The sequence below is a fragment of the Oncorhynchus kisutch genome, unplaced genomic scaffold (genome assembly GCF_002021735.2).
Source record: "Oncorhynchus kisutch isolate 150728-3 unplaced genomic scaffold, Okis_V2 Okis07a-Okis12b_hom, whole genome shotgun sequence".
Taxonomy (NCBI): domain Eukaryota; kingdom Metazoa; phylum Chordata; class Actinopteri; order Salmoniformes; family Salmonidae; genus Oncorhynchus; species Oncorhynchus kisutch.
In genome coordinates this window covers 12536309-12551308 of record NW_022261984.1, presented here as the reverse complement: position 1 = coordinate 12551308, position 15000 = coordinate 12536309, and the positions used below count along the sequence as shown (strand labels likewise).

Sequence of the window (15000 nt, the reverse complement as noted above, 5' to 3'; positions counted from 1 at the left end):
CCCCCTCCCTCTCCCCTCCCTCTCTAGATTTTCAACCTGATGAAGTTTGACAGCTATACTCTCCCCCTCCCTCTCTAGATCTTCAACCTGATGAAGTTTGACAGCTATACTCTCCCCCCTCCCTCTCTAGATCTTCAACCTGATGAAGTTTGACAGCTATACTCTCCCCCCTCCCCCTCTAGATTTTCAACCTGATGAAGTTTGACAGCTATACTCTCCCCCCTCCCTCTCTAGATCTTCAACCTGATGAAGTTTGACAGCTATACTCTCCCCCCTCCCTCTCTAGATCTTCAACCTGATGAAGTTTGACAGCTATACTCTCCCCCCCTCCCTCTCTAGATCTTCAACCTGATGAAGTTTGACAGCTATACTCTCCCCCTCCCTCTCTAGATCTTCAACCTGATGAAGTTTGACAGCTATACTCTCCCCCTCCCTCTCTAGATTTTCAACCTGATGAAGTTTGACAGCTATACTCTCCCCCCTCCCTCTCTAGATCTTCAACCTGATGAAGTTTGACAGCTATACTCTCCCCCTCCCTCTCTAGATCTTCAACCTGATGAAGTTTGACAGCTATACTCTCCCCCTCCCTCTCTAGATCTTCAACCTGATGAAGTTGACAGCTATACTCTCCCCCTCCCTCTCTAGATCTTCAACCTGATGAAGTTTGACAGCTATACTCTCCCCCCTCCCTCTCCCCTCCCTCTCTAGATTTTCAACCTGATGAAGTTTGACAGCTATACTCTCCCCCTCCCTCTCTAGATCTTCAACCTGATGAAGTTTGACAGCTATACTCTCCCCCCTCCCTCTCTAGATCTTCAACCTGATGAAGTTTGACAGCTATACTCTCCCCCCTCCCCCTCTAGATTTTCAACCTGATGAAGTTTGACAGCTATACTCTCCCCCCTCCCTCTCTAGATCTTCAACCTGATGAAGTTTGACAGCTATACTCTCCCCCCTCCCTCTCTAGATCTTCAACCTAATGAAGTTTGACAGCTATACTCTCCCCCTCCCTCTCTAGATCTTCAACCTGATGAAGTTTGACAGCTATACTCTCCCCCCCTCCCTCCCCCTCCCTCTCTAGATCTTCAACCTGATGAAGTTTGACAGCTATACTCTCCCCCTCCCTCTCTAGATTTTCAACCTGATGAAGTTTGACAGCTATACTCTCCCCCCTCCCTCTCTAGATCTTCAACCTGATGAAGTTTGACAGCTATACTCTCCCCCCTCCCTCTCTAGATCTTCAACCTAATGAAGTTTGACAGCTATACTCTCCCCCTCCCTCTCTAGATCTTCAACCTGATGAAGTTTGACAGCTATACTCTCCCCCCCTCCCTCCCCCCTCCCTCTCTAGATCTTCAACCTGATGAAGTTTGACAGCTATACTCTCCCCCCTCCCTCTCTAGATCTTCAACCTGATGAAGTTTGACAGCTATACTCTCCCCCCTCCCTCTCTAGATCTTCAACCTGATGAAGTTTGACAGCTATACTCTCCCCCCTCCCTCTCTAGATCTTCAACCTGATGAAGTTTGACAGCTATACTCTCCCCCTCCCTCTCTAGATCTTCAACCTGATGAAGTTTGACAGCTATACTCTCCCCCCTCCCTCTCTAGATTTTCAACCTGATGAAGTTTGACAGCTATACTCTCCCCCCTCCCTCTCTAGATCTTCAACCTGATGAAGTTTGACAGCTATACTCTCCCCCTCCCTCTCTAGATCTTCAACCTGATGAAGTTTGACAGCTATACTCTCCCCCTCCCTCTCTAGATCTTCAACCTGATGAAGTTTGACAGCTATACTCTCCCCCCTCCCTCTCCCCTCCCTCTCTAGATTTTCAACCTGATGAAGTTTGACAGCTATACTCTCCCCCTCCCTCTCTAGATCTTCAACCTGATGAAGTTTGACAGCTATACTCTCCCCCCTCCCTCTCTAGATCTTCAACCTGATGAAGTTTGACAGCTATACTCTCCCCCCTCCCCCTCTAGATTTTCAACCTGATGAAGTTTGACAGCTATACTCTCCCCCCTCCCTCTCTAGATCTTCAACCTGATGAAGTTTGACAGCTATACTCTCCCCCCTCCCTCTCTAGATCTTCAACCTAATGAAGTTTGACAGCTATACTCTCCCCCTCCCTCTCTAGATCTTCAACCTGATGAAGTTTGACAGCTATACTCTCCCCCCCTCCCTCCCCCCTCCCTCTCTAGATCTTCAACCTGATGAAGTTTGACAGCTATACTCTCCCCCTCCCTCTCTAGATTTTCAACCTGATGAAGTTTGACAGCTATACTCTCCCCCCCTCCCTCTCTAGATCTTCAACCTGATGAAGTTTGACAGCTATACTCTCCCCCTCCCTCTCTAGATTTTCAACCTGATGAAGTTTGACAGCTATACTCTCCCCCCTCCCTCTCTAGATCTTCAACCTGATGAAGTTTGACAGCTATACTCTCCCCCTCCCTCTCTAGATTTTCAACCTGATGAAGTTTGACAGCTATACTCTCCCCCTCCCTCTCTAGATTTTCAACCTGATGAAGTTTGACAGCTATACTCTCCCCCTCCCTCTCTAGATTTTCAACCTGATGAAGTTTGACAGCTATACTCTCCCCCCTCCCTCTCTAGATCTTCAACCTGATGAAGTTTGACAGCTATACTCGCTTCCTGAAATCCCTCCTGTATCAGGAATGTATGTTAGCGGAGGTGGAGGGGAGGCCTCTTCCAGACCCCTACCACATACCCAGCTCTCCTACCTCCAAACACAGTACCGGGTCAGATAGATCCACACCCAAGAAGGTAACACACACTCACACACACAGAGCATGAACACACACACAGAGAGCATGAACACACACACACACACACACACATACATACACACACACACACACACGGAGCATGAACACACACACACACACACACACACACACAGAGCATGAACACACACACGGAGCATGAACACACACACACACACACTCACACACACAGAGCATGAACACACACACAGAGAGCATGAACACACACACACACACACACACATACATACACACACACACACACAGAGCATGAACACACACACACACACACAGAGCATGAACACACACACACACACACAGAGCATGAACACACACACACGTACATACACACACACACGGAGCATGAACACACACACACACACACACACACAGAGCATGAACACACACACACACACACAGAGCATGACAACACACACACACAGAGCATGACAACACACACACACACACAGAGCATGACAACACACACACGGAGCATGACACACACACACACAAAGAGCATGAACACACACACACACAGAGCATGAACACACACACACACACAACACACACACACACAGAGCATGAACACACACACACACACACGGAGCATGAACACACACACACACACACAGAGCATGAACACACACACACATGGAGCATGAACACACACACACACACACACAGAGCATGAACACACACACACACACACACAGAGCATGAACACACACACACACACACACACGGAGCATGAACACACACACACACAGAGCATGAACACACACACACACACACACACACGGAGCATGAACACACACACACACACACACAGAGCATGAACACACACACACACACACGGAGCATGAACACACACACACACACACAGAGCATGAACACACACACACACGGAGCATGAACACACGCACACACACACAGAGCATGAACACACACACACACACACAGAGCATGAACACACACACACACACACACGGAGCATGAACACACACACACACAGAGCATGAACACACACACACACACACGGAGCATGAACACACACACACACACACACACACACAGAGCATGAACACACACACACAGAGCATGAACACACACATACACACGGAGCATGAACACACTATCTATCTATCTATCTATCTATCTATCTATCTATCTATCTATCTATCTATCTATCCATCTATCCATCTATCCATCCATCTATCCATCTATCCATCTATCCATCTATCTATCTATCTATCTATCTATCTATCTATCTATCTATCTATCTATCTATCTATCTATCTATCTATCTATCTATCTATCTATCTATCTATCAATCTATCAATCTATCAATCTATCCATCTAGCCACTCTGTTTCTCTTTTCAGGACGACAAGAAGACTAAGTCGGGCCGCTCTCTGAACGAAGAGAGAGAGAGGGATGAGTGCGGAGGAGATAAGAAGAAAGGCATGTTCTTTTCGTGGTCACGGAACCGGAGCTTCGGGAAAGGCCCCAAGAAACGGGATCTGGCAGACATCAACTACAGTGAGTGGTTTAAGAGAAGAGTTATGGAGGTTTCTGGAATTTGGGAATGTGATTCTGTGTTTGCGGTTAGTGAGCGAGTGGTCTGGGAAAATGGGAATGTTTGGATGTTTTGGGAATTTTAGAAACTGTTAGTAGAATCGTGAAGACTGAATGTCTGAGGTGCGCTTCATATACAAAAGTATGTGGACACCCCTTCAAATGAGTGGATTGGGCTATTTCAGCCACACCCGTTGCTGACAGGTGTGTAAAATCGAGCACACAGCCCATGCAATCTCCACAGACAAACATTGGAAGTCGAATGGCCTTACTGAAGAGCTGACTTTCAACATGGCGGCTGTCATAGGATGCCACCTTTCAGTTCGTCAAATGTCTGCTCTGCTAGAGCTGCCCCGGTCAACTGTAAGTGCTGTTATTGTGAAGTGGAAACGTCTACGAGCAACAACGGCTCAGTCGCGACGTGGTAGGCCACACGAGCTCACAGAACGGGACCGCCGAGTGCTGAAGTGCGTAGCACGTAAAAATCGTCTGTCCTCGGTTGCAACACTCACTACCGAGTTCCAAACTGCCTCTGGAAGCAACGTCAGCGCAATAACTGTTCGTCGGGGGCTTCATGAAATGGGTTTCCATGGCCGAGCAGCTGCACACAAGCCTAACATCACCATGCGCAGTGCCAAGCGTCGGCTGGAGGGGTGTAAAGCTTGTTCGCTATTGGACTCTGGAGCTGTGGAAACGCGTTCTCTGGAGTGATGAATCACTCTTCACCGCCCGACGGATGAATCTGGGTTTGGCGGATGCCAGAAGAACGCATAATGCCAATTGTAAAGTTTGGTGGAGGAGGAATAATGATCTGGGGCTGTTTTTCATGGTTCGGGTCCTTTAGTTCCAGTGAAGGGAAATCTTAACGCTACAGCATAACAATGACATTCTAGGTGATTCTGTGCTTCCAATTTTGTGGCAAAAGTTTGGGGAAGGCCCTTACCTGTTTCAGTATGACAGCGAGGTCCATACAGAAATGGTTTGTCGAGATCGGTGTGGAAGAACTTGGCTGGCCTACACAGAGCCCTGACCTCAACCCACAAAGCAAAAAATTGATTTCATTGTCCTTTTTTTAATTTTATGAACTATACAAAATAGATGTCAAAGTGGGAGAAGAAATCTGATATTTTTTAGATAAAAAATATATCTTGATTTGATAAGTATTCAATACATGGAGAGTCCCTGGGCGTCTCAGAGTCCCTGGGCGTCTCAGAGTCCCTGGGCGTCTCAGAGTCCCTGGGTGTCTCAGAGTCCCTGGGCGTCTCAGAGTCCCTGGGTGTCTCAGAGTCCCTGGGTGTCTCAGAGTCCCTGGGTGTCTCAGAGTCCCTGGGTGTCTCAGAGTCACTGGGTGTCTCAGAGTCCCTGGGCGTCTCAGAGTCCCTGGGCGTCTCAGAGTCCCTGGGCGTCTCAGAGTCCCTGGGTGTCTCAGAGTCCCTGGGTGTCAGAGTCCTGGGTCAGAGTCCCTGGGTGTCTCAGAGTCCCTGGGTGTCTCAGAGTCCCTGGGTGTCTCAGAGTCCCTGGGTGTCTCAGAGTCCCTGGGCGTCTCAGAGTCCCTGGGTGTCTCAGAGTCCCTGGGCATCTCAGAGTCCCTGGGTGTCTCAGAGTCCCTGGGCGTCTCAGAGTCCCTGGGCGTCTCAGAGTCGCTGGGCGTCTCAGAGTCGCTGGGCGTCTCAGAGTCGCTGGGTGGTCTCAGAGTCCCTGGGCGTCTCAGAGTCGCTGGGCGTCTCAGAGTCGCTGGGCGTCTCAGAGTCGCTGGGCGTCTCAGAGTCGCTGGGTGTCTCAGAGTCCCTGGGTGTCTCAGAGTCCCTGGGCGTTTCAGAGTCTCTGGGTGTCTCAGAGTCTCTTGGGTGTCTCAGAGTCCTGGGCGTCTCAGAGTCCCTGGGTGTCTCAGAGTCCCTGGGTGTCTCAGAGTCCCTGGGTGTCTCAGAGTCTCTGGGCGTCTCAGAGTCCCTGGGCGTCTCAGAGTCCCTGGGCGTCTCAGAGTCACTGGGGGCGTCTCAGAGTCACTGGGCGTCTCAGAGTCCCTGGGCGTCTACAGAGTCCCTGGGCGTCTCAGAGTCCTGGCGTCTCAGAGTCCCTGGGCGTCTCAGAGTCCCCTGGGCGTCTCAGAGTCCCTGGGCGTCTCAGAGTCCCTGGGCGTCTCAGAGTCCTGGGCGTCTCAGAGTCCCTGGGCGTCTCAGAGTCCCTGGGCGTCTCAGAGTCCTGGGCGTCTCAGAGTCCCTGGGTGTCTCAGAGTCCCTGGCGTCTCAGAGTCTCTGGCGTCTCAGAGTCCCTGGGCGTCTCAGAGTCCCTGGGCGTCTCAGAGTCCCTGGGCGTCTCAGAGTCCCTGGCGTCTCAGAGTCCCTGGGCGTCTCAGAGTCCCTGGGCGTCTCAGAGTCCCTGGGCGTCTCAGAGTCCCGGGCGTCTCAGAGTCCCTGGGCGTCTCAGAGTCCCTGGGCGTCTCAGAGTCCTGGGCGTCTCAGAGTCCCTGGGCGTCTCAGAGTCCTGGGCGCTCAGAGTCCCTGGGCGTCTCAGAGTCCCTGGGCGTCTCAGAGTCCCTGGGCGTCTCAGAGTCCCTGGGCGTCTCAGAGTCCCTGGGCGTCTCAGAGTCCCTGGGCGTCTCAGAGTCCCTGGGCGTCTCAGAGTCCCTGGGCGTCTCAGAGTCCCTGGGCGTCTCAGAGTCCCTGGGCGTCTCAGAGTCCCTGGGCGTCTCCAGAGTCCCTGGGCGTCTCAGAGTCCTGGGCGTCTCAGAGTCCCTGGGTGTCTCAGAGTCCCTGGCGTCTCAGAGTCCCTGGGTGTCTCAGAGTCCCCTGGGTGTCTCAGAGTCCTGGGTGTCTCAGAGTCCCTGGGCGTCTCAGAGTCCCTGGGCGTCTCAGAGTCCCTGGGCGTCTCAGAGTCCCTGGGCGTCTCAGAGTCCCTGGGCGTCTCAGAGTCGCTGGGCGTCTCAGAGTCCCTGGGCGTCTCAGAGTCGCTGGGCGTCTCAGAGTCCCTGGGTGTCTCAGAGTCCCTGGGCGTCTCAGAGTCGCTGGGCGTCTCAGAGTCCCTGGGCGTCTCAGAGTCCCTGGGTGTCTCAGAGTCTCTGGGTGTCTCAGAGTCCCTGGGTGTCTCAGAGTCCCTGGGCGTCTCAGAGTCCCTGGGCGTCTCAGAGTCCCTGGGCGTCTCAGAGTCACTGGGCGTCTCAGAGTCCCTGGGCGTCTCAGAGTCCCTGGGCTCTCAGAGTCCCTGGGCGTCTCAGAGTCCCTGGCGTCTCAGAGTCCCTGGGCGTCTCAGAGTCCCTGGGCGTCTCAGAGTCCCTGGGCGTCTCAGAGTCCCTGGGCGTCTCAGAGTCCCCATGGGCGTCTCAGAGTCCCTGGGCGTCTCAGAGTCCCTGGTGTCTCAGTCTCTCTGGGTGAGTCTCTAATCAGATTTGTACACCTGTACAATATTTGCACATTATTATTATTTAAATTAAGTCAAAACTGTAACTTGGCCACTCAGGAACATTCAAATGTTGTCTTGGTAACCAACTCCAGTATATTTGGTCTACTTGAGTTTTAGGTTATTTGTCCTGTTGAAAGGTGAATTTGTCTCCCAGGAAAGCAGACTGAAGCAGGTTTTCTTCTAGGATTTAACAAAGTATCAATCATGATGGAGTGTATAGACCAGTATCAATACATCATGATGGAGTGTATAGACCAGTATCAATACATCATGATGGAGTGTAGAGACCAGTATCAATACATCATGATGGAGTGTATAGACCAGTAACAATACATCATGATGGAGTGTAGAGACCAGTAACAATACATCATGATGGAGTGTAGAGACCAGTACAATACATCATGATGGAGTGTATAGACCAGTATCAATACATCATGATGGAGTGTATAGACCAGTATCAATACATCATGATGGAGTGTAGAGACCAGTAACAATACATCATGATGGAGTGTAGAGACCAGTAACAATACATCATGATGGAGTGTAGAGACCAAGTAACAATACATCATGATGGAGTGTAGAGACCAGTAACAATACATCATGATGGAGTGTATAGACCAGTACAATACATCATGATGGAGTGTAGAGACCAGTATCAATACATCATGATGGAGTGTAGAGACCAGTAACAATACATCATGATGGAGTGTAGAGACCAGTATCAATACATCATGATGGAGTGTAGAGACCAGTACAATACATCATGATGGAGTGTAGAGACCAGTATCAATACATCATGATGGAGTGTAGAGACCAGTATCAATACATCATGATGGAGTGTAGAGACCAGTATCAATACATCATGATGGAGTGTATAGACCAGTAACAATACATCATGATGGAGGTATAGACCATAACACTACATCATGATGGAGTGTAGAGACCAGTAACAATACATCATGATGGAGTGTATAGACCAGTCACCCAATACATCATGATGGAGTGTATAGACCAGTAACAATACATCATGATGGAGTGTAGAGGACCAGTAACAATACATCATGATGGAGTGTAGAGACCAGTAACAATACATCATGATGGAGTGTAGAGACCAGTAACAATACATCATGATGGAGTGTAGAGACCAGTAACAATACATCATGATGGAGTAGAGACCAGTAAACAATACATCATGATGGAGTGTAGAGACCAGTAACAATACATCATGATGGAGTGTATAGACCAGTAACAATACATCATGATGGAGTGTAAAAACCAGTAACAATACATCATGATGGAGTGTAGAGAACCAGTAACAATACATCATGATGGAGTGTAGAGACCAGTAACAATACATCATGATGGAGTGTAGAGACCAGTAACAATACATCATGATGGAGTGTAAGACCAGTAACAATACATCATGATGGAGTGTAGAGACCAGTAACAATACATCATGATGGAGTGTAGAGACCAGTAACAATACATCATGATGGAGTGTAGAGACCAGTAACAATACATCATGATGGAGTGTAGAGACCAGTAACAATACATCATGATGGAGTGTAGAGACCAGTAACAATACATCATGATGGAGTGTAATAGACCAGTAACAATACATCATGATGGAGTGTAGAGACCAGTAACAATACATCATCATGGAGTGTAGAGACCAGTACAATACATCATGATGGAGTGTATAGACCAGTAACAATACATCATGATGGAGTGTAGAGACCAGTAACAATACATCATGATGGAGTGTATAGACCAGTAACAATACATCATGATGGAGTGTAGAGACCAGTAACAATACATCATGATGGAGTGTATAGACCAGTAACAATACATCATGATGGAGTGTAGAGACCAGTAACAATACATCATGATGGAGTGTAGAGACCAGTACAATACATCATGATGGAGTGTAGAGACCAGTAACATACATCATGATGGAGTGTATAGACCAGTAACAATACATCATGATGGAGTGTAGAGACCAGTAACAATACATCATGATGGAGTGTAGAGACCAGTAACAATACATCATGATGGAGTGTAGAGACCAGTAACAATACATCATGATGGAGTGTAGAGACCAGTAACAATACATCATGATGGAGTGTAGAGACCAGTAACAATACATCATGATGGAGTGTAGAGACCAGTAACAATACATCATGATGGAGTGTAGAGACCAGTATCAATACAATATCAAATCAAATGTATTTATATAGCCCTTCGTACATCAGCTGATATCTCAAAGTGCTGTACAGAAACCCAGCCTAAAACCCCCCAACAGCAAGCAATGCAGGTGTAGAAGCACGGTGGCTAGGAAAAACTCTAGCACGGTGGCTAGGCCAAAACCTAGGAAGAAAACCTAGAGAGGAACCAGGCTATGTGGGGTGGCCAGTCCTCTTCTGGCTGTGCCGGGTGGAGATTATAACAGAACATGGCCAAGATGTTCAAATGTTCATAAATGACCAGCATGGTCGAATAATAATAAGGCAGAACAGTTGAAAACTGGAGCAGCAGCACAGTCAGATGGACTGGGGACAGCAAGGAGTCATCATGTCAGGTAGTCCTGGGGCATGGTCCTAGGGCTCAGGTCAGTTGAAACTGGAGCAGCAGCATGGTCAGGTGGACTGGGGACAGCAAGGAGTCATCATGTCAGGTAGTCCTGGGGCATGGACCTTGGGCTCAGGTCAGTTGAAACTGGAGCAGCAGCATGGTCAGGTGGACTGGGGACAGCAAGGAGTCATCATGTCAGGTAGTCCTGGGGCATGGACCTAGGGCTCAGGTCAGTTGAAACTGGAGCAGCAGCACGGTCAGGTGGACTGGGGACAGCAAGGAGTCATCATGTCAGGTAGTCCTGGGGCATGGACCTAGGGCTCAGGTCAGTTGAAACTGGAGCAGCAGCATGGTCAGGTGGACTGGGGACAGCAAGGAGTCATCATGTCAGGTAGTCCTGGGGCATGGACCTAGGGCTCAGGTCAGTTGAAACTGGAGCAGCAGCACAGTCAGGTGGACTGGGGACAGCAAGGAGTCATCATGTCAGGTAGTCCTGGGGCATGGTCCTAGGGCTCAGGTCAGTTGAAACTGGAGCAGCAGCACAGTCAGGTGGACTGGGGACAGCAAGGAGTCATCATGTCAGGTAGTCCTGGGGCATGGTCTGTAACACAAGGATCACGTGGACAAAGTCAATGGGTGTGAATCCTTCCTGAAGGCAGCAGCATGTTGTCTCGTGTTATCAGAGTTATTTATAAAGCCCTTCTTCCATCAGCTGGACAGAAACCTTCTGACGTACAGAGAGGTTGTTTACAGTTCGTCTTCTCCAACAGTGTTTTGACAGCTTTTGAGTAACGTTTGGTGAAATGATGATGTGTGTGTGTGTGTGTGTGTGTGTCTGTGTGTGTGTGTGTGTGTCTGTGTGTGTGTGTGTTCCTGTCAGACTTCTCGGGCAGTAACGGGCGTCGGGAATCACAAGGCTCTCTGTCATCCGGAGCCAGTCTGGAACTGGGAACGTCCGGATCTGGAAAGAACGAGGTCAGTATTCACACCTACAGTAACGTGTGTGTTTGTCTTGGGGTGTGTGTGTCCTGGTGTGTGTGTGTGTCCTGGTGTGTGTGTGTCCTGGTGTGTGTGTGTTGGTGTGTGTGTGTGCATGGAACTCTGTCTCTCTCTCTCTCTCTCTGACTCTCTATCCCTCTCTCTCTGACTCTCTCTCTCTCTCTGTCACTCTCTGTCTGACTGTCTCCCTCTCTCTTTCTCTCCCTCTCTCTCTTTGTATCTCTCTCTCTCTCTCTCTCTCTCTGTCTCTCTCTCACTCTCTGACTCTCTCTCTCTCCTTCTCTCTCTGACTCTCTCTTTCTCTGACTCCCTCTCTCTGTCTCTCTCTCTCTGACTCTTTCTCTCTCTCTCCCTCTCTCTCTCTCTCTCTCTCTCTCTCTCTCTCTCTGTCTCTCTCTGACTCTCTCTCTCTGTCTCTCTCGCTCTCTCTCACTCTCTCTCACTCTCTCTCTGACTCTCTCTCTCTCCCTCTCTCTCTCTCTGACTCTTTCTCTCTCTCTCTCTCTGACTCTCTCTCTCTGTCTCTCGCTCTCCTCACTCTCTCTGACTCTCTCTCTCTCTGTCCACCCCCCCCCCCTCTCTACAGGGTGGTTCTATGGAGAGAGACAGAGAGCGAGGCGGTGACTCTGTAACCCTGAGACAGTGTAACATCAACCTACCAGATGGGACATGTTGCTCTGTGCCGGTCAGAGCTGGTTCTCCATCAGAGAGCTGCTGGTGGGTCTCTGTGAGAAACTCTGTATCAACGTGGCAGCTGTAGACCTCTTCCTAGTCGGAGGGGAGAAGGTATGATATCCACAACACACACCGGATGTACTGTCAGTGCTGTGACCATAGTAACAGTATATGTTTAGTGGAGGTCACGGGTCATTTAGATTCTAGTGATTCTCCTCCACTCTCCAGTTCCACTGGTCTCTCTCTCTGGGTCTGTTCTGTCAGTGTGACTGTCTCTCTCTCCTCTGGTTCTGTTATGTTCTGTCAGTGTGACTGGTCTCTCTCTCTTCCTCTGGTTCTGTTATGTTCTGTCAGTGTGACCGGTCTCTCTCTCCTCTGGTTCTGTTATGTTCTGTCAGTGTGACCGGTCTCTCTCTCCTCTGGTTCTGTTATGTTCTGTCAGTGTGACGGGTCTCTCTCCTCTGGTTCTGTTCTGTCAGTGTGACGGGTCTCTCTCTCCTCTGGTTCTGTTTCTGTCAGTGAGACCGATCTCTCTCTCTCTCTCTGGTTCTGTTATGTTCTGTCAGTGTGACGGGTCTCTCTCCTCTGGTTCTGTTATGTTCTGTCAGTGTGACGGGTCTCTCTCTCTGGTTCTGTTATGTTCTGTCAGTGTGACGGGTCTCTCTCTCTGGTTCTGTTATGTTCTGTCAGTGTGACCGTCTTTCTCCCTCTCTCTCTCTGGTTCTGTTATGTTCTGTCAGTGTGACCGGTCTCTCTCTCCTCTGGTTCTGTTATGTTCTGTCAGTGTGACGGGTCTCTCTCTCTCTCCACTGGTTCTGTTATGTTCTGTCAGTGTGACTAGTCTCTCTCTCTCTCTCTCTCTCTCTCTGGTTCTGTTATGCTCTGTCAGTGTGACTGGTCTCTCTCCTCTCTCTCTCCTCTGGTTCTGTTATGTTCTGTCAGTGTGACTGGTCTCTCTCTCCTCTGGTTCTCTTATGTTCTGTCAGTGTGACGGGTCTCTCTCTCCTCTGGTTCTGTTATGTTCTGTCAGTGTGACTGGTCCTCTCTCTGGGTCTGTTATGTTCTGTCAGTGTGACTGGTCTCTCTATCTCTGGTTCTGTTATGTTCTGTCAGTGTGACTGGTCTCTCTCTGGGTCTGTTATGTTCTGTCAGTGTGACCGGTCCTCTCTCTCCTCTGGTTCTGTTATGTTCTGTCAGTGTGACCGGTCTCTCTCCTCTGGTTCTGTTATGTTCTGGTCAGTGTGACTGGTCTCTCTCCTCTGGTTCTGTTATGTTCTGTCAGTGTGACCGGTCTCTCTCTCCTCTGGTTCTGTTATGTTCTGTCAGTGTGACTGGTCTCTCTCTGGGTCTGTTATGTTCTGTCAGTGTGACTGGTCTCTCTATCTCTGGTTCTGTTATGTTCTGTCAGTGTGACTGGTCTCTCTCCTCTGGTTCTGTTATGTTCTGTCAGTGTGACCGGTCTCTCTCTCCTCTGGTTCTGTTATGTTCTGTCAGTGTGACTGGTCTCTCTCTCTCTGGTTCCGTTATGTTCTGTCAGTGTGACCGGTCTCTCTCTCCTCTGGTTCTGTTCTGTTCTGTCAGTGTGACTGGTCTCTCTCTGGGTCTGTTATGTTCTGTCAGTGTGACTGGTCTCTCTCCTCTGGGTCTGTTCTGTCAGTGTGACCGGTCTCTCTATCCTCTGGTTCTGTCAGTGTGACGGGTCTCTCTCCTCTGGTTCTGTTATGTTCTGTCAGTGTGACGGGTCTCTCTCTCTCTGGGTCTGTTATGTTCTGTTCAGTGTGACTGGTCTCTCTCTGGTTCTGTTATGTTCTGTTAGTGTGACTGGTCTCTCTCCTCTGGTTCTGTTATGTTCTGTCAGTGTGACAGGTCTCTCTCTCTCTGGGTCTGTTATGTTCTGTCAGTGTGACTGGTCTCTCTCTCTGGTTCTGTTATGTTCTGTCAGTGTGACTGGTCTCTCTCTCCTCTGGTTCTGTTATGTTCTGTCAGTGTGACAATTCTCTCTCTCCTCTGGTTCTGTTATGTTCTGTCAGTGTGACCGGTCTCTTTTCACTCTGGTTCTGTTCTGTTCTGTCAGTGTGACCGGTCTCTCTCTCTGGGTCTGTTATGTTCTGTCAGTGTGACTGGTCTCTCTCCTCTGGGTCTGTTATGTTCTGTCAGTGTGACCTGTCTCTCTCCTCTGGTTCTGTTCTGTCAGTGTGACCGGTCTCTCTCTCCTCTGGTTCTGTCAGTGTGACGGGTCTCTCTCCTCTGGTTCTGTTATGTTCTGTCAGTGTGACGGGTCTCTCTCTCTCTGGGTCTGTTATGTTCTGTCAGTGTGACTGGTCTCTCTCTGGTTCTGTTATGTTCTGTCAGTGTGACTGGTCTCTCTCTCCTCTGGTTCTGTTATGTTCTGTCAGTGTGACCATTCTCTCTCTCCTGTGGTTCTGTTATAATTTGTCAGTGTGACCAGTCTCTCTCTCCTCTGGTTCTGTTATGTTCTGTCAGTGTGACCGGTCTCTCTCTCCTCTGGGTCTGTTATGTTCTGTCAGTGTGACTGGTCTCTCTCTGGTTCTGTTATGTTCTGTCAGTGTGACTGGTCTCTCTCTCCTCTGGTTCTGTTCTGTTCTGTCAGTGTGACTGGTCTCTCTCTCCTCTGGTTCTGTTATGTTCTGTCAGTGTGACTGGTCTCTCTCTCCTCTGGTTCTGTTATGCTCTGTCAGTGTGACCGGTCTCTCTCTCTCTCCTAGCCTCTGGTTCTGGATCAGGACTGTATGACTCTGTGCTCTCGGGACCTCAGACTGGAAAAACGGACTCTGTTCAGGTAACATTTGATAAAGATTCCCAACGTGGTTCAGATGAACCTCAGTGTTGATCTGATTCACTTATTAACCTGTTGACACTGAGATCTTAACCACTGAGACCTTTTTCTTTCCTCCCTCTTCCCCTGTCCGTCTCTCGCTCTCTACCTCCCTCCCTTCCTCCTTCCCTCTCTACCTCCCTCCCTCCCTCCTTCCCTCTAC

General features: G+C 49.4%; 1 pseudogene; it reads left to right on the top strand.

Annotated features, from left to right (window-relative positions):
* Positions 1-15000, top strand: part of LOC116360178 (regulator of G-protein signaling 12-like) — a 32623-nt pseudogene that overhangs the window by 4431 nt on the left and 13192 nt on the right.